This window comes from Leuciscus leuciscus (genome assembly GCF_965113295.1).
Source record: "Leuciscus leuciscus genome assembly, chromosome: 15".
Classification (NCBI taxonomy): Eukaryota; Metazoa; Chordata; class Actinopteri; order Cypriniformes; family Leuciscidae; genus Leuciscus; species Leuciscus leuciscus.
In genome coordinates, this window is record NC_138739.1 from 9,935,378 (window position 1) to 9,956,734 (window position 21,357).

Below are 21,357 nucleotides of genomic sequence, written 5' to 3' on the forward strand. Positions count from 1 at the left end.
TCAGGTCATATCCTGATACATTAATAATATATTTTAACTTAAAGATCCTTTTACTCCATAACAAATCAGTTAATCCAGGAAAATCAGGCCCAGAAACATCAAACCGAGCTCCAAAAATAAGCGGCTCTTCCAACAACCAATGAAGAGAAATTGCCGGTTCCATCCACCGATTTTGAAAAAGACCCCACACTTTAAACAAACCTTGATAGAAAACAGGAATTCCAGTTAAATTCAATTTTCTATAATCCATTAAAAACAATGTTAAATCCATGTCCATATTGCCCACTCTCCTCAAGATGCTTAATGCCAGTGGTCTCCATGCAAGTGTATAAGGTCCCATTAAAATCTTCTGTATGAATTGGAGACGGTAAGTGGCTCTTCTGCTTACGAGGTTTACTAGTCCTTGCCCTCCATCCTCCTTAGGCAAATACAAAATGCTTTGAGTAGTCCAATGATAATTGTCCCAAAAAAAGTTCACCAGTTCTCTTTGAATGTCCGCAAGAAGCGTATTTGGAGGGTCCACACAAGCAAATTTATGCCACAAAGATGATGCCACAAGATTATTAATAACAAGAATACGCCCCCTATACGATACCTGGGGGAGTAGCCATTTCCATTTTTCGAATCGTCCTTTGATTTTCTCAAATAACCCTTCCCAGTTTTTTTTTACGAAACTCTCATTCCCCAGATAAACACCAAGATATTTTAACCCTCCTCTTTTCCAACGTAAACCTCCAGGTAAAGTGGGAGGAACTCCACTCCAATTCCCCACTAATAGAGCTTCGCTTTTCCCCCAATTGACCTTAGCAGAAGAAATACATTTAAAATCATCAACAATTTTCCCCATCTTATCTACATCATCTTTTCCATTTACAAAAACAATAACATCATCAGCATAAGCAGACAAATATAAAGGATTATAACAATTGGGAAAAACTAGACCTTCTAAATGATCTCTTAACTTTTGAAGTAAAGGTTCAATAGCTAAGGTATATAACATTCCAGACATTGCACATCCTTGCCTAACTCCTCTCTGAACTTTAAATGGAGCACTCAAACCACCATTAATCTTAAGGACACTCTCAACGTTACAATACATAGTCTTAATCATTGATATAAAAGAAGAACTAAAACCAAAAGCTTCCAAAGTATTCCATAAAAACAGATGTTCAACTCTGTCAAAAGCTTTCTCTTGATCGAGAGAAATCAAGCCACAATTAATTCCAAATAATTTAGAAACATCCAAAACATCTCTAATTAAAGCAATATTATCAAAGATGGACCTGTTAGGAATGCAATAAGACTGGTCAGAATGAATCAATTGGCTTAAAACTTTACTAAGTCTTAAAGCCAACACTTTAGACAAAATTTTGTACTCTGAACATAAAAGTGAAACTGGGCGCCAATTGCTGATGCACTGAAGATCGCCTTTCTTAGGCAACAGCGTAATGACTGCTCTTCTGCAGCTTAGAGGCAATACTCCTCTTTTCAGACTGTCATTAAAAACTGCCAGCAAATCCTCTCCCATGATGGGCCATAGAGCTTTATAAAACTCGACAGTTAGCCCATCAATTCCTGGAGATTTACCATTTTCCATGGTCATCATGGCAGAATGCATCTCTTGCAATGACAAAGTCTGCTGTAGATCATTGTTGGACTCCTCATCCACCTTTGTCAGTCCATCCAAGAAATAATCAGCATCTGCATCCCACTCCACCAGTTCAGATTTATAAAGGTCAGAATAAAAACTAACCACACAGCTTCTTATATCAGCAGGCTCAGTCAATTCTTGCCCTGTAGCTGACCGTAAAGAATGCATTATTTTACTCTGACCTTTTTTCATTTCCAAATTAAAAAAGAATTTTGAAGGAGCATCCATTTGAGACACAGTTTCAAAACGCGAACGAACTAGAGCTCCTTGTGCTCTTATTCCCAACAGGTCTGCCAACACTGCTTTTTTCTTTTTCAATTCATCAATATGATTTTTACTATAATTTTTGGACGTTATTACATCCTGTAAAGCCCCAATTTCCGTTTCTAAATTTTCCATTGACTGAACTATGTCCCGAGTAACATTAAGAGTGTACTTTTGACAGAAATCTTTTATAAGGATTTTACTACAATCCCACCATTGTTGCAAAGAAGCATAACAAAGTTTTTGCTGTTTAATACTTTCCCAAAAAAAACTAAAACTTTCTATAAAATTGTTATCACTTAACAACAAATTATTAAAAATCCAATATGCACTTTTGCACTTAACACACTTAATAAAAACACTGCACAGAACTAAGTTATGATCGGAAAACCCCACTGGAATAATTTTACAAAATTTAAAAGAATTGCGTTGGTGCTGAGTACTATAAATTCTGTCAAGTCGTGCTAAAGAGATTAAGTGTTCAGTACTATGAGCCCAAGTATACTGTCTGACACCTTGATTCATACTTCTCCATATATCACATAAATCATGTGTTTCTATAAGTTGTATTAAAGATTTCTGAGAAGCAATACTTGGTTCTATATGATTTCTATCAAGCGCATTGACAGTACAATTAAAATCTCCGCCTATAAATAACAACTCTTCAGGCTTTAACCCTTTCAAAACAACATCTACTTTTTTAAGGAAAAGAACTCTTTCTGATCCATTATTAGGTAAATATAAATTCATAAGTACCATAATCGTTTTCTCAAATTTAGCTTCAATTTTTAAAAACCGACCTTCAATTATTTCATCTACTTCACAAGATAAAGGTAAAAAGTTTTTTGAGAATAAAACAGCAACCCCCCCACTAATAGAGGATTTGTGACTTAAAACAATCTGCCCATCCCATTCTTTTCTCCAATCTATCTCATTTTTAGAATCACTATGCGTCTCCTGCAGGAACACAATATCAATCTGTTTTTGTCTGATAAACTCAAAAAGCATCATTCTTTTATGACTATCTCTGGCACCATTTAAGTTTAGAGTGCCAATTTTAAAATTTGTCATTTTTTACCCATTGGCAAATTCATCATCCTTGATTTTTTTTTTAAGTTTGTTCACAATTTTCCTGAGACGATAAACCTCTACATCTTGAAAAGCTCCTTCTTTTGTTAAAAACCTCACATCATTTGTAAATTGTTTAAAATCAGGAAAAAAATCTTCGACTAGTACACCTTTCATTCCCTTTGTTTCTTGCAGAAATCTGCTAATGTCTTCAGCTTTATACAAACAACTCAAGTTTTCGCTTTGAGAAGTAAAAGACAAGTTAGAACACTGAGACAAATTTGAATCAGAGGAATTCCCATCACTGTCAGAACCCACATTCTCACTACCACCATCATCTCTCCTTACTTGTTTAAAAACCTTTCCACAGCTTTTTTTCTTTCTTTTAACTGGGATTTTGAAGACAGATCCCACTTCTGTCTCAAAATCAACCACATTGCCTTCAACATCCATTTCCTCATTGTCTGCTACACAAATGTTTTCAGATTGCTCAAACTGTTCATCAGACAGTTGAGAGGTGTCACTTTTACACGGTTTAGCAACATTCTCTGTTGTGCTAGACTCGATTCCATCAGCTACAACTAACCCCGACTCTTCTTCAGTGACTTCTGCGGTCGTACCGGCGCTCTCCGCGTCACCCGCGCTCTCCGCAGAAGAAACCGCAGAAACTACTTGTTCCGAGCTTGTGCTCGCACCCGCACTCTCGGTTCTATTCGGGCACTCTCGAACAAGATGTCCGATTTTATTACAACTAAAACACTTAATTGTAATATCAGATGTTGCAAACACTGTATAATCGAACCCATCAATTTTAAATTTAAAAATCAAATCAATCTCGTCAGTGCCGTTTTTCAGCACCATGAAAACTTGTCTTCTAAACGAGACTAGATGTTTAACCAGCGGTGACTTACACCCTAAAGGGATTTTTCTAATAGGGGAGACCAACTTCCCATAACGAGATAATTCTTGCATCAGTACTTCGTCTTTGATGAACGGAGGTACATTGGACAGTATTACTTTTTTAGACGGACTACTCAAAGGCAGAACAGGTACTAATGAACCATTCAACACCACACCACTTTGTACAACCTCGTTTGCCTTTTCAATTGACTTAAAAAAAATAACGATTGCACTGTTCATACGCGATGCCGAGACGACATTATCATGTCCTACAATCTCCCCCACTGCCAAACAACACTGTTCCACACTAATTTTAGAATCTACTTTCACTCCATGACGGCGGGTTAGATTTTCATAACTCATTGCGTCTCGACTCGTCATGCTTCCCAGCTCAACGCTGGTTGCAGATGCAACCTCCCCTAAATACGAACAGCCAAACGATTCAACACATACAAGACAAACACACACACACAAAAAGATAGAAGATAGAAAAAAAGTTCCTAGCACACAGCTACAAACACACTCACCCTCACCACGCTCCGTTCACTCCCAACAATCACACCGGAAGTGAGAGAGAGAGAGAGAGAGAGACAGACAGACAGACAGACAGACAGACAGACCACCTATTCCATTCGTGTCCAGCAAAGAAGAGGGCCCGAGAGCCCGAGCACACCTTCCTTTGACCAGGTGATATGGGAGATGGGGGACACCACCCTCAAATGGCTTCTATCCCACAGAAGGGGGGGGTTGCCTTATCTGGCCTTATCTCTAAACCAGTTTTCTCTAAACTTCTATAAACCTTATTTCCTTTTATTTTATCTATCTGGATATGAGATATCTGTACCACTCACTTTGAGACATTTCAAATGACACCAAAAGCATAAAAGTCAATGATAAACATTCGCATTAAACCATTTTGTCCCATAGACCAGTATTTTCAGTCTTACAGCTTTTCGAGGGAAAAGCTGCTCAAAACTGCTGGTCTTAGCGGGTCCTGGCATAGGCACAATATAGTGCGCCAATGTGGAGCCAATGTGGCGCTGCCCGCGTATGACACACACACAGCTTTTAGACACGATCACCTTTCTTCTCTTCATGAAAGAGTGAAAGGAATTCGCCTGTGAGCGGAGAGTTCTGCACTTTCCCATATTACATGGATGCGGTGTCAACATTTGTCATAAAAAAAAAAAATGCCAGAACCGCCACTGGGTGTAGGATTATTTTCTGCGTAATAATACGCAAACAATTTAGTGCGTATCTGTATTTGCGCTCTGTACAGTGGCGGATTTAGCAAATCGGGGGCCCAAGGCGAAGGTAGGCTATGGGCCCCTCCCCATCCAATCTTTAAAAGAGAACGAAAAAAAGATGTACCGACTGAATGGTGGATAGGCAGGTAAAGCTAATCTACGGGGAAGTAAAGGTTAGAGAGGAGAAAAAAAACGCCCCCTTTAAATCCTGCATACACTTCTTTACTCCTAAACAGAAACATGTTACAATGTTTACATGGTACAATTTCTGGTAGCCTAAGCTATGTTTTTTTTTTTTTTTTTTTTACCATTTCGATTCAATTCTTGTGATTTGATTCAATATTGACTCATTTGGATAAATATTAGGTAACGTTTCACAAGATAGGCATTACTTTTTCTCAAGAAAAAAAGCCCTATCAGCTGGTATAATTTAAGGTTAAAATAAGTAATATAGTACACATATTTAGCCAAATACTCTCTATAGCTCTTTTTTTTCTAGCCAATTAAATGGCTTTCCTGAGGTAAATTTTATGTGATGATTGTTCTCCAGCTGTTTTACCTCTTTCTGTGGTTGAAAAACACTTTGATTGATATTATGAATGAGGAATATACATTTCGGTAAGTTATACTGTATCTTTCAACATTGTTAATTCGTGTTTATTTACTATTAGCTAGAGATGATCAGTTCACGTGCCGCTATAGGAATCTGTCACGTCACATTAAAACGGCAAAAACGGTATTTATTGTTTGAATTTCGTAATAGAATTGACAGAATCTGAGAGCTGAGATTTTTTTTAAATATCATGATTCAATTAAACTGCTCAGTTTTGTCTGTCGATCTCCGTGTCCTCTTTGCTTCACGATTTTTCTGTGCATTGGACGTTGTTGTTCCTGATCTGTATCCCCAACAGTAGCCGTAAAAAAGTTTGTCATTTTTGGCAGCGTTCCCAAATAACGTTACTTATCAGCGTCTTTTCACTTTTTTCTTTTATTTGAGCCGCTTGGGTAACTTCGAAACTTAAAATTTTCGCGTTTAGACTCGTCTTGCTCTGTTTGTGTATTTCCCAGTCCTCCTGTTACTGCGTGTTGTTTATCTTTCGCGCCGCGCACCTTTACAGACTTTTTGCTTTCCTCCCGCTTCCTCCTTTTTTCAGCACCGCTTGGATAGCTAGCCTCGCTTCATTTTTACTCTGTCTACTACTCTGTCTGTCAATCACTTCTTTTTCTCCATCAGTTTTTTGGCACAGCCTTGTCACTTTCGCAGATGCTCAGTAAGTGAGATAATGGAATAGTCCAATGTAGTGAGGCGGGGGGCCCCCTCCTGTCTGCGACACTAATGATTTGATGCCATTTTTCGCAAATGGAGTTTTAGAAATATATAATAAAAAAATAAAAACCTTAAGCATAAGTTAATAGGGCATTTTGGGGGCCCCAAGGTAGCTCGGGGCCCAAGGCAATTGCCGACCTTTGCCTAATGGTAAAGTCCGCCCCTGGCTCTGTAGAACATCAAAGGTTTCTATTTACAATGTGTTTTTGCAGAGCTCAGCATTGTAGCCAATCACAAGCAGTAGTAAGTATACAGGGCCACCGGTCAAAAATGATTGATTGACAGGTGCCCCGCCCCTTCTGGTGACAGGTACCCACCCCTTTTGGCATAGGATCAAAGGGATCAAAGAAGATCAAAGAAGATCAAAGGGATCAAAGGGGTTTGACAGTTAGTTTTGACTTTCGATTGACAGGTTGACAGTTAGTATGACTTTTGATTGACAGGTTGCCCCCTCCTAACCCTTGATCATGTGTTTTGACAGCTAGTTTGAGGTTTTGAAGTGTTTTGACAGTTAGTTTCGGGTTTTGATATTGACAGAAAGTGTTATAACAATATGTCATGGCTATGACAGCTAGTTTTAATTGTTTGATGCCTTTTGAACATGACAGAAAGTGTTAATCGTTTGAAGACACTGTTATAATAATAATAATAATATGTTATGGTATCTGACAGAAAGTCTGATTGTTTGAAGCCTTTTGAACATGACAGTTAGTGTGTGTTTTTGAAGACACTGTTATAATAATATGACAGTTAGTGTGTGTTTTTGATTGTCTCCCTACATATTCCTGAGCGTATCCGGGCTGTACTGTGAAAACTGATAAGGATAAACTGTGGAAGTTTATCTCACACAAACGTTGAAAAACATTCTGTTCTTTATAATGAAATGCTTATAAAATATATCTTACTGAAACCAATTCTTTCAGTTTTAGATAAACCAAACAATAAAATTCGTTTTTTTTTTTTTGTTGAGAGTTGAAATAGGTCCTAACATACCACATATGAAAGTTTGAATACATACATATCTTCTATTTACCTTTTAGAAGATTACTGTAATGATTTTGTTTAACAGTTATTAAACAATGTCTGTTCAAAAACTGTACTTAGTCGTCTTAAATCTCATGAAAAGATTCAATCATAAGTTTTTTGTCCATGAGGGGGTTTTCATAGCCATAATGATTTTTGTACCGTAACTGCATATTCTATCCCATACACCTAAACACGACCATCACAGAAACCTACATTTGTACATTTTCAAAAATGAAATAAATAAATAATTAAATAAAATGTAAACAAAGTTTTAGCTAAATAAATATATAAATAAAAACACCTTACATTTTTAGAGAGTCACAAAAGTCATCTCACACCTGTGAAATGTTCAATAATTCGTTAAAGGCCTACCTTCAGAGAGAGAGAGAGAGAGAGAGAGAGCAACAATGAAAACATTTAGAAACTGTGAACCTGTAACCTGTAATGTTAGTCTGCTAATGCCTTTCCAGAGCCAAAGTTTTGTTCATACTAAATTTATTTCAAAGCATAATCGTAAAAGTTTAAATATGATCATTTAAAATGAAAGATTGTTTTAGTTTGAAGTTTAAAGTTCTTAACTTTCTTTCTTGAAAAAATCTTTAAAGTTTGAATACATTCATATCTTTTATTTATCTTTTAGAAGATTACTGTAATGATTTTGTTTAACGGTGACCCTAAAGTATAATTGTTATAATGTGAGACAATGTCTGTTCAAAAACTTTCGATGGCTGAAAAACTGAAAAACTGAAATCTCATTTATATGAAAAGATTCAATCATAATTTTTTGTCCATGCGGGGTTTCAATTTTTATGGCTTTCCATAGCCATGATGATTTTTGTACCGTAACTGCATATTCTATCCCTTACACCTAAACACGACCATCACAGAAAACTACATTTGTACATTTTCAAAAATGAAATTAATAAATAAATAATTTAATAAAATGTAAACAAAGTTTTAGCTAAATAAATATATAAAAACACCTTACATTTCCAGAGAGGTGAAGAAGTTCTTTATGCAACGATAAAAAACAATCCAAAAAGCAAAGAGTTTAGGTTGTCAAACAAAACAGCCCCAGATCCTTCAGATAAACTACAGTGTGAACTGAAGCTTCAGACCCATACAGACCACATGAGCCTCGGGAGATAATGTCACAGTAAATCTAGTCCACGTTCCAGAGTACATCCAGAGTTTTATACTAAATTAATTTAAAAGCATAACCTTAAAAGTTTAAATTAGATATTTATATATGTCAATAGAAGTTTTATTAAAATCATATCTTCTATTTATCTTTTAGAAGATTACTGTAATGATTTTGTTTAAATTTAACCTAAGGTATAATTGTTATTAAACAATGTCTGTTCAAAAACTTTAGATGGTTGAAAAACTGTACTTAGTCGTCTTAGATCTTATTTCTACAAAACTATTTCACACAGTATTTTTGTCCATACAACATGTTGTCAAAGTTTGTCACAATGTTTTGTTGTTGTTGCGTTGTTTTTACGAAATCCGAGGACTTCACGTTGCTCTTATTTAGACTAAGTTGTATCATTTGGAAAATCACCACACAATTATATTTTCATCTGTGGGTGGCTGAAGGATTTCCTTGTAGTTTATGAGTCTCTGAGCTGATGTGTTTAAATCATCTGTCGTCTCGATCTGCCAGATCTCATGTTCTCTATTGATGGGGTCAGTCTCATCATTGATGATAAACAGTTCAGTGTAGATCTTATTTAGAGAGACCGACTGTGCTGCACTTCCCTCCAAAGTTGTCTCAGCGTCACGCAGCATTCTTGATTTCATCTCATTCCTTACATTCGGAAGAATTTCTAAAAATCAGGACAAAGTTGGATAGTCATATTATTAACAGGAGCATCACGCTTATGAATGCACAGTGTTCTACAACAAGAGATCTTACCATGTTCGTTTACTGAGGTAGAGTGAGACACCTGAAAAACAAAACAAAAAATACTCATACATAAATATATATAACATACACAAATCATTTCTTAACTAAGCAACTGTTTCTTAAATGATCAGACACTCACCACATTAAAGTTAACATCACCATATATTGTCTTTTCTACCATGATTGGAGCAAATATTGACCCACCATTCCTCTGGTCAATTGTTAAGTTAACCTGATTAGGGATCTGAATTAATGGCTGTCCGAATGATGTAGAATTAGTATTATTAGTATTATTATGCTGTTGATTTGTCATGTTTCCAGAGTGTGCACCATCTGTTAAAAAATAAATAAATAAATAAATAAATAAATACACAACCAAAACCATGTAAACATTATAGTAAAGCTTATTGAAGATTGAGAAACATTATAGTAAAGCTTATTGAAGATTGAACTACTAACAAAGTAAATTATAAATCTTTTCCTACGTTTGATATTCTTTTTTCAGATTTTTTTCACTATGGACTTGATCCTTTTTAATGCTGTTTTCTCTCCATATTTATTCTGTAGTTCCTCTACTGTGTCTTCCAACCTCCCTGTTGTTCTTCTCCAGCTGTGTTAACCAAAGACAAACAGTTAGACAAATAAAATGTATGTACAATAGTCAAGTCAAGTCAAGTCAAGTTTATTTGTATAGCGCTTTTCACAATACAGATTGTATCAAAGCAGATTCACAGTATTAAATTAAAATAATACAACAAAGTTTGTTTCAAGAGGAATTTATTAATTGATAAAATTAAATTAAATATCCCCAAAATATCCCCAAACTGAGCAAGCCAAAGGCAACAGTGGCAAGGAACCGAAAAACTCCATCAAGTGACCTAATGGTGTCCTAAAACTCCGGCAAACAATAGCAAAAATAAAGTTGGTCACCTGTTTTCATTTAGCATACACCAGAGTTCAAACATTCACTTTTTTTTTCAAAGGCCAGATAAGCTCATAAATATGGCAATCAAAGCCAAACAGAGAAAGGCAGCCAGAAATAACAATATTCTTCATATAACACACCAGTTCAAAGTCAATGAACCGGCTGATGCTGCAGGTGTTAGAGCACATGATGGACAGTAAACAGACGCACAGCAGGTTAAACCAGAGTTAAAACAATAGTCTATGTTAGGATAAAAACAATAATAGTCTATGTTAGGACAATAGTATGTTCACAGGAGCCGCTGAGAGCGAGTTCCAGCTGATAACGGTCATAAAGTGCGAGATAAGGTGCAAGTAGCTAAACTAAACATTTCATATTTGACAGCTGTTTTGAGAAATGTTAAACAACGACAAAAATAATCAGGCAAACTAATCAACTTTTTTTCTAAATTCACCATTTTGAACTTAAAATAGGCCTATATAATACATGTGATTTAATGTGAGAGGAGAATAAACAAATAACAGCCATTTTCATCATATTAGGCATAAGATTAATAATGAATGTGTACATATTGTGAATTAATTTATTTACCTAACATCCATAGCCTTCAGTAAATTAAGGCTAGACAAGAACAACAAAGTTTCTTTTTAACTCGGCCCCCTGCTCTAGTTAGAACTTTGGAGAGCTTAAAAGTGTGGAGCTCAAAAATAAGTGTCATTTGGAACTCTTTTATAGTTATTTTTATCAAAAAATATGTTGATAATGATCAGTGGTGGACAGTAACGAAGTAAATGTAATTCGTTACTGTACTTAAGTAGCTTTTTTGCGTATCTGTACTTTACTGAAGTATTTAAATTTGTGAAGACTTTTACTTTAACTCCACTACATTTCAAAGTCAAATATCTTACTTTTTACTCTACTACATTTTCAAAATCAGTCGTTCCTTTTTATTTATGAGTGGATAAAAACTTAACTGGTCAAACGAGCCACCTATCACAGTAGCCTACAACGTGCGCGCTTTGTTTTGAACTTGCCTTGGTGGTATCTACTAAGCGCGAACCAGAGCCGTTAAATATGAGAGTTGCGACCATAGACAGTATATAAGAGGTTGCGACACACACACGGCTTGTTCGACTTGAACCGGCGCTGCACAGACCGATCAGTTTATGACATCAAAGTATAGAGCGAAATCGCGAGAGCGATTTAAAAGCATACAGAGCCGTTTACTCTCTAATCGCTCTTGCGGTATTTTAATGTCATTCACCGATTGGTCTGTGCAGTGTGCCGTTTCAAGTCGAACAAGCCTACTGTGATCTCGCCGCCGCGCGGTCACGTGATTCGTGTAGCTCTCAATAGTTCCAAACAATTTGTGTTGCCAATAATTTTAAGCGGGGCAGAGAGCAGCAGCTATTATTGCAGCAATTATCGGTAAATACTGACGCATAATGAACATTGCTTATTACCTTGACACTAAAATTACTTGCATATAATAGCATTTTTTTTTTCTGAGGAGTAGCAGAAACACTGCATTAATTCGTTTTGGTGTTTAATTTTGTAGGGAAATTGGCTGCTCCCATAATGTAGCGTGTATATATATATATTCAATGGCATTGTGCAGGTTTATGTGAATGTATCATAACATTAGGATGTTTATAATTATGACCATAGACGCTTGTGAAAAATATGTACAGTAAATACTGTAAATGTATTATACCTTATGGGATCAGTCCACTTCCGTCCAAAATTAAACACACAAAAAATGTATTCAATTCAAATATATATTTATCATTTTATTAATAGATTGATGTGCCAAGAGCGACAGAGTCTTCACGTAGACTGAGTTAAGCAAGAGTCTAGTGACAAAAATTATAATAGGACATTATAGCAATAAAAAATCAGTACTTGGATACTTAAGTACATTTGAAGGCAAATACTTTTGTACTTTTACTCAAGTGAATGTTTAAAGGCAGCACTTCTACTTTTACTTGAGTAATATTTCACCTTGAGTATCTTTACTTTAACTCAAGTACATGGTATGTGTACTTCGTCCACCACTGATAATGATTAAAAACTTTAGTGCCCTTCGAAGGCACCATTTTAGATAGTTTGGCATGCATGAGATTGTGTGTCCATATGATATAAAAAAATATAAAATATATCTTCATTAAATGCCTATTTTGTCTTGAAATAGTTTGGAGCAAAATAATGAAACAGGCGTCATCTCAGCTTTGCAGGAAACTTTACTGAACAAGAATGTTTGATGATAAACAAAATCACGTTCAAAGCATAATAAAACAGCCGCAGAGCAGATGATACAGACAGACGCTCAGGCTTCACCCACTTCCTCCTCACTCGCGCTGCTGCTTATGGGTAATGTAGTTTGTTTGAATATATTGTAAAGGTTAACAACAAAACGATCATAAACATTAAAGCAATTATAATCATTTAACCTTAGTTATAATTATTCAACGTCAATCAACTACAACTTAGAAATTGCAACATGTCTATTCTACTAATATCTATTCTTTAATCCACACACATAAATCGTAAGCGCATAATTTCACCTGCTCAAGTACTTCTTGATGAGTTTCTTCTGTATTAAACAGCGAATCTTCTCAGTTAAATCATCGCAAGATCTCAGGAATCCTCTCACACTGCTCGTGCTACGCGCTCCATCGCTGCACTTGTATGTATGTGTGTGTGTGTTTGTGTGTGTGTGACTCGAACGATTCAAACTTCCATAAAGCGCACCAAATAAGCAGCATGGAGATGTGACATCACGTGTCGAGCGGGCGTTCGTAAAAAGCACTTCAAAAAAATATTTACATTAACTTCCGTCTTCAGCATCTGATGATTCCCGATATTATAGTTACTTTATTCCTTTATGACTCTGTTTTCGGTTCAGCATTTAATATCAAATTAGAGGTTATGGTTTTATTGTTTTACAATAAAACAATCAAGCAATTTCTCTTTGCTTTAAACAAGCGACTTTATATTTTAATTTTTAGATTTTGTCCAACTGTTTAATACTGATGTGAATTTGTTTGATCATTTCAATGCTAAAAACTCGAGTTTTTATAAACCAATGTGCTTCGACATTAAGTAGGCTAATTGTTGAGTATGATCTGAAATATTTAATCTTTTAAATCATGTAGTTTTTAAAATTATTCTAAATATTATTATTATTCATTTTATTTTTATTTAATACCTCCTAAAGCTCGCTTTTCAAATGTGTGTTGCAACTGCGGTAGCCGTTATGTGCCAAGAAGCTATGACAACATGTCTTCCAATAGCACTTCATCGAGTTTAATTGTACATGTTCTACTGTTATGCTGCCTATATAATGATTTACACAACCAAGCAATGAAAAAAGCTTGTAATTTAGACCGAAACTTTGCTTACCTGTCGAGAAGAAAGCAGGCAACTTCAGCATCCCTTTCAAAGTATTTCTCCTTCTTTAGCTCTTTCCACCTGGGAAAAGCTATCCCGATATTTATTTACATCCCGATAAATATTTTTTTTTGCTTTTTGGCCACGAGGATTCCTTCTCCTGTGGCTCGGCATAACTATGATCCAGCATTATATTGTCCCGTGCAGTGCAGCCTTTTCAAATTTGCCGGGGGCAGTATCAACGCCTCCCATATGGTCTAGCGGTTAGGATTCCTGGTTTTCACCCTAGGCTGCCTGGGTTCGACTCCCGGTATGGGAAGACAATTTTTTTATATTGCCAACAAAATTCAAGTTATTCAAGCTCATCAATAATCATTTTTAGTTATTCATAGTCTTAGAGGCCTACACGAACTGCAGAAACAAGCAGAAGAATTCAGAAAATTTCACTATGGAATATTTACTTTATCTATCATAATTTAAATTTAGTATGTCATCATTTAAACTTTTCATCTCATAATTATGATGCATAGTCATAATTTTAATTTCAACTTTTTAAGTCATAATTTCTTTTTGTCATAATTATTACTTAATTCAGAATTACAATTTTTGTCAATTACGCCTTTTTAATGTAATACTTAAAACGTTTTTAAGTCATAATTTGGTAACACTATTTTGATGGTTCTTTTGAACGTGCTGTTGACTATAGCAGTGTTGCACCTGCATGTCCACTAACTCGCTTGTGAGAGTCAGAGTGTGTAAAGTAAACTCTCATTAGTGTTAGTAGAGTATTAGTGGACTGGTAGGGTTAGGGTTAGAATAAGTTGAGTTACTTTCAGTAGAATATCTGTTGGGGAGCATCACAATAAAGAGTTAGCAGATATTACGCACAGTCTATTTTTTTCAGATGTTTAAATGACAAAATAAAAATTTTTTCAACCTAGTGAATCTACACATGAGAGACCTTCAGAAGTCATAACTTCAGGGGTCAACGGTTTAGGTCAGTTGGCGAAAACACTACATGTGTAAGGTAGTTTTCCAGATTTTCCCCCATAATCAAATACTGTATTACACTTTTCAAAGGATAATCTAGCTTTAAAGTTAGAATAAAAAGTTAAAAACCAAACATATCTTCATACCTGTTGTGTTCTGACACAAGGCCATTAACTTGTTCTTTTTGTTTTATAAATTACTTTGCTTACGGTATTTCTACAAATATCAGCCTGATAAATAAGTACGCTGGGTAGTCTTCTCACCAAGATGGCGTCTTGAGGTCAAGACATGTTTGTATCGCGTCTGTGTAGGCTACATAGTGTGTCTATTGTTTTTAACCGTGCACGTCGTTTTTATAACCTTGTTTCATCATTTCATTCATCCTGGGACTATCTTTTTATTGCATTGTTGATTTCCTCGATTGCATAATAATCTACAGGATCACTCCTCAATTTATTGGATTATTACAGCCAACCATCTGGCCAGTAACAGCCATCAACTACCTAGCTCAGCTGACTAGCCGCAACCGCGCACATTACAGCACCTCGTAGTAATAATAATAATAATAATAATAATAAATTTTATTTATAAAGCACTTTTGATAAAAGAATCTCAAAGTGCTACAGAGACCGTATTAAACTAATTAAAATCAAGAACAAGATAAAAAAAATAACTAATGCTAAAATATATAGGCAGAAAAACTACTAAAATATAACAGGGCAGAATTAGTAAAGCCTAAGGACAGCTTAAAAACGCCTGCCTGAACAAGAAAGTTTTAAGCTCTTTTTTAAAAGAGTCCACAGACTGGGGTTCTCGCAGATGTTCAGGGAGGGAGTTCCAGATGCGAGGGGCAGCAGTGCAAAAGGCTCGGCCTCCCATGGTGCGAAGTTTTGAGCGTGGCTGATGGAGGCGGTTTGTGCTTTGAGACCGGAGATTACGGATGGAAGAGTGAGGGGTAAGGAGATCTTTGAGGTATTGTGGAGCGTTGTTATAGATGCAGAGGTGGGTGATGAGGGCAATTTTGTATTGAATTCTTGAGGTTATGGGAAGCCAGTGAAGATTCTGAAGAATGGGGGTGATGTGTTCATATTTGCGGGTTTTCATAAGTGTTCGGGCAGCACAGTTCTGAATGATTTGAAGTTTCTGAAGATGTTTATTTGGTATACCGATAAGCAGGCTGTTATAGTAATCCAGCCAGAATGAAATTAAGGCGTGGACCAGTTTTTCTGCGTCAGAAAAAGTGAGGAAGGGGCTGAGTTTAGAAATGTTTTTGATATGAAAAAAACAGGTTTTGTAAAGATGTTTGATGTGATTTGCAAAGGTCAGTTGTGGGTCCAGCGTAACACCGAGGTTGGTAACAGTAGTTGACAGAGGGATGTCTTGGCCAGAGAAAGAGATAGTGGTTATGGGTGATGACTGGACCTGATGAGGGGTGCCGATTTGGATGGCTTCAGTTTTTGAGCTGTTCAATTGGAGAAAATTATGACTCATCCATGCCCTAACCTCCTCCAGACAGTTAGAGAGGGCTAGTGATGATGGTGAAGAGGAAGCAGAAGCAGAAGCTATTGAGGGAGCAGATAATGCTGGAAGAACCGGGGTGGAGCATAGGTTTAAGTCAGTTCGCAGGTATAACTGAGTGTCATCAGCATAGCAGTGAAAGGAGATGCCATGATGGCTGATGACACGACCCAGTGGCAACATATATAAAATGAAGAGCAGGGGCCCTAGGATAGATCCTTGGGGGACACCACAAGTGACAGGAGCTGTAGGGGACCAAGCAGATCCCAGGTTGACGTACTCTGTCCTGTCAGCGAGATATGATGTGAACCAGTCCAGTGTGGAGTGACAGAGTCCAATGTCGGTATGAAGATGGCTTAGGAGGATATGGTGGTCGATGGTATCAAAGGCCGCTGAAAGGTCAAGGAGAATAAGCAGTGAGGGTGATCCAGAATCTGCAGAAATTAGGAGGTCGTTAGTTACCCTCAACAGCGCTGTCTCTGAACTATGGGCGGTACGAAAACCAGATTGGAATGTTTCAAACAGTGAATGACGTTGTAGATGTTCTTGTAACTGTGCAGCAACAGCTTTTTCAAGCACCTTGGACAGAAACGGAAGATGTGAAATGGGTCGATAGTTAGAGAGGCATTCTGGGTTGAGGTTGGGTTTCTTCAGAAGAGGTTTGATTACGGCAGTTTTAAGTGGGGGTGGGACATAACTCATCCATGCCCTAAGCTTCTGCTTCCTCTTCACCATCATCACTAGCCCTCTCTAACTGTCTGGAGGAGGTTAGGGCATGGATGAGTTTAATGAATGGTTTATTATTTCATGGTTAGCAGGTAGCAACGGAGTTCGGTCTACCTCGACCTGGTCGGCTGGCTGGCAGGCGTCCTCACTCCCCAGCGTTGTCCTCAAATACATTGTCAGACCATTGTACATGCTAACCAGATTCACACTTTAGCCATTAATATATTTATTTGTACATTTTAATATACCATGGCTCTTTGTTCCTGTTTTTTATTTTTATTTTTTTATTTTCTTTACCCATTTTATCTAACAGTCATTACCTTAATATATTGACACCTTTTGCACTACTTGCATAATTTGTATGTCTGATCTCGTTGTCCTGTAATTACATGTGTAACTTTTGTACCTCGACACTTTTATCTTGGCCAGGTCGCCATTGTAAATGAGAAAGTGTTCTCAATGTGCTCACCTGAGTAAATAAAAGTAAAAAAAAAAAAATATATATGGACTGAATACACGATTAAACAAGATGATTATGCTACCCAATACGTCTGACACAACATTTTTAAGAAAAATCAGTGTTTTAAAATACAACTAAACCCAGATAACAGATAACATTTTTTGACAGTCCTACATAAATGCATGTTGATTACTAAGTTTCAGGCGTAGTGCAACCACGCAATATTCGAGAAATCTAATATCGGTGTAATCTTTGCGAGGTCTCACTCACAACGCACAACTTTGTGTTGGGTGATCCATCCATACCTTTACTAAAATAAAATATTATGGAAGTAATTTTCAAATCTGTAATTGTAAAATGTAATTATACCATATTATTTATTAATATTATGGCTTCATGTTGATTTAAAGTTTTTTGTTTGTTTGTTATTAACTAATACCTTTATCTTTTAACTAACACTTCAACATCCAGCGCAAAATTAAAGAGATGTATGTGCTGAGGATGTTCTCTGACCCCAAATAAACAGATGATGGAATGTTCACAATCTACAATATACAGTTAGATAGTCTCCTACTTATTATGTGTGTAAATAGTTGTGCTTAAATCTTTGGCTGTATTTTTACACACCATAGTGATGCAAAGTTCCACACCCTATGGACCAACTTTAAAACATAATCTTATTCTTTATCTTTAAGATTCAAAAGACCAAATCACTAAGAAAAGCACCGTTTATAATAAAAAGTATCCAATGATCTGAGTAGTGTGAGAGTATATTGTGGTGTAATCTGTGATGTCCTCTAGTGGTGAGTTTGAGGAACTGTAGATTCATCATTAAACACTGATGCTGTTTGACCATCATGTATAGACCCAAAAGAGTCTATTAAAGTGACAGAGAAATAATAATATATGTCAAACATCTCAGATCAAACTAGAGACCAGCACTGATATATAATGAACACATTATTTAGATTTTTAGAATAGCTGATCAGAGAGGTAAAATTACTTTAAAAATGTATTTCGAAAAATAAAATGATCAGCTATTGTATTATTGTAAATATAAAATAAAAAACAGAAAACAAAATCAAAACTCTGATCTGAAATTTGCAGATAATTTTAGCAATACAAGTTTTAGAAGTTCTCAGATCATCCAGAAAAGTTGAAGTTGACACAATGTGAATATGTTTTTAAAGTGCGTTTCTAGATTGTTCCAGAAGTGACTGTTAAAGTCTCTCATATTTACAGTCTTAAATCACACACTGTGTCAAATATGAAACAGTAATAATGTGAAGAAAAGCTTCAGGGTTTAACAGTTCTAAGAATTTAAGATTAATATATTAATTAATTCTTACAATAATCAAATCATTTATTTTATGGTAAAATTGTCCTTTACAACTTTTTACATTATAATCACAGAAAATCTATATATACCGTAGCTCTATACAAAAATACTTTATAAATATAAAATATTTAATGTTTTGCAGATCATGTGACCATAAACTGACATCAGAGAACCGTGATCATGTGATTGTGTCGTTTAGTTATTGAAATTAACTTAGTAAAACCTTCAAGTGTGTGTGTAGTTCAGTGTGACGTGTTGAAGGTGTTTACTGAAACATAATAATAATAATAAACTTATTTTTGATCAGTTAGTTGTCAAGGCAACATTTAGTTTAGTTTATGTTGAAGTACTAAAACTGTATGCATGAATAAATAAAAATTTATAAAACTAGGCATATATTTTAAAGTATATAATGACTAAATCAAAATGACTAAAACTAGACTAGCACAATCTTTTCACTGAAAATATAAATTGCTTAAAAACAATAAACTAAATAAACCAGCTCTGCCTGAATCACAAACGTTGTTTTGTAGCAAAATATTTTTTTATACACTTTGCATTATGCAAAAATAGTACATTGATAACAAGTCAAGTAAAAACTGACAGTACAAGATGTGTAGTGCAAATCACATTTTGCATTTAATACATTTGTAAATGAAATAATGTTGACTGTGCCGAGAGCTCATGTCGGTTTGTCTTAAAGGTTTAAGTTGTCATTGAGTGTTAAATGTTGATTTGAGTGTTTCCATTTTCCTAAACTAGTGCAAAATGCCCGTGCAAAATCAGTTTTTGTGTGTGTTTTTAGTAATTGTTGGTTTGGTGTGTTTGAGTGCTCATTGTTACAATTGCACAGCAAAAGTTCAGTGACTTTTTTATTTGTGCATGGGAGAAAGGACACAGTGAACTCCGAGAAAACGCTATGCTTGAGCAAACAGTTTTTGAATAGGCAACTACAAATGATGCCTGTGAAAGAGACTGTGAACGCATTGAATAGGATATGTTTAGTTGGTGAATAGCATAGGCTACTATTACACAGCAGCGATAATGTTAAGCGCACCAGAATTAAATATACTATTCAGAAGTAAACAGCATAGCTGACTTACAGATTCAGTTAAAGGGGGGGTGAAATGCTCATTTTCACTCAATCTCATGTTAATCTTGAGTACCTATAGAGTAGTATTGCATCCTTCATATCTCCAAAAAGTCTTTAGTTTTATTATATTTATAAAAGAATGATAGGCTGTACCGAGTCTTTCCGGAAAAAAACGAGCGTCTGGAGGCGGGCCGTGTGGGCGAAGCTAAAGCTGTGTGCTAACGCGCCGAGCTAACAACACAGAGACATTTGAAGCAGTTTTACTCACCGCCCGGTTCCAACCACGACCGCAAACCTTTATCATTGTGACTGCTCGATCCTTAATCATTAGACGATCTGCAAATCCGTCGATCTGGGCTTTGTTTATAAAACAATTATCGTCGAAATGCAGGGAACAAACAGTCTTACACAACTCCATTGATGATGCTCTGAAAAAACAAACTCCATCCACTGGTCCCTTAACGCTGGGTTCTTTGGGAATCTGTGCAGGGTTGTCTTGCCCTGGCAACCAAAAACCCACTTCTTTGGTGACATTGACTTCCAAAAGCCAAGTAGAGCGCTTTGATGGCGAACTGCTTTCGCTCTCTTGCTCTGGTCTACGAGTGCGCGCGCGCCCGCGGTTTTCTGGCAGAAGTGCCCTTAGGACCCATATAAGGAAATTCCGCCCCAACTGACGTCACGCAGACCCATACCCAAAAAAAAACTTTCCGAAACTTGTGACAAACCAGAAGGACAATTTTTGGCACAGAAATACTACTTCAAAAGTACAATTTAATTTTTGAAACTTTGTCCATGTTTAGCATGGGAATCCAACTCTTTAACAGTGTAAAAAACTCAGTATGCATGAAATAGCATTTCACCCCCCCTTTAACATCCACAATGATTCAGGGAGCAGTGCAAAGTGTGTGCAAATTTTTTGTCTGTGTTACAGGAACAGACACCGGTTCAGGAACAGGAACAGACACCGTGGCATCGGCTATCACTGCTGAGGGCTCAGGTTCAGGCGTGTCGGTGGCCATCTCTGCGGAGGGCTCAGGCGAAGTGAGCCAACAGTCAAAGCAAAATAAAAATAAAAACACTCAGTGATGAATGTGGACCCTCACGTCTAAGCTGAGATTGCAATGGTTGATTAATGCCATCACAAAAAAATCTCAATCAAGATAATGTCCGGTAAATCAGAATATTGAGCGAAGGCGAAAAACTCTCTAATATGGTTCTCTAGTGATCGTGAGCCTTGTTTGAGGGCAAACTTGTAGTGTCCATACCTGACAAATGTCCATCTGAAAAGTTGCTGGATCCTTGTGCGGCCGAGTATTCTGTAACTGGGCAAACAAGACGTGAGGCGTGCGGATCCATGTGCAAGCTTTTATTTATAAACATGGTAAACAGGCAAGGGTCAGACAACGGTAAACAGGTATGGTACGGGCAAGACACAAGAGAGATCCTAGGGCAAGCGTGGGTCTACGATCGGTGAACAATATCCAACAGGGCAAGGCAGAGAGATAATCCAGGTACACAAGCGAT

The 21,357-nt window shown here is 36.5% G+C and overlaps 1 protein-coding gene and 1 long non-coding RNA gene across 3 annotated transcripts in view; both read right to left on the bottom strand.

Annotated features, from left to right (window-relative positions):
• The window catches only part of LOC309476223 (uncharacterized protein), a 51,547-nt gene that overhangs the window by 11,357 nt on the left and 18,833 nt on the right, over positions 1-21,357 (bottom strand). The gene's annotated exons all lie outside the window — the stretch shown is intronic.
• Positions 8,190-13,962, bottom strand: LOC309475027. 2 transcript variants are annotated; one of them, XR_014197473.1, is made up of 5 exons: positions 13,720-13,962; positions 9,878-10,002; positions 9,532-9,725; positions 9,402-9,432; positions 8,190-9,312 (listed from the first exon to the last, which is right to left on the bottom strand). It is a non-coding gene; the product is annotated as an uncharacterized lncRNA (long non-coding RNA). The 2 variants fall into 2 exon arrangements; XR_014197474.1 differs by having other exon boundaries at positions 9,402-9,725.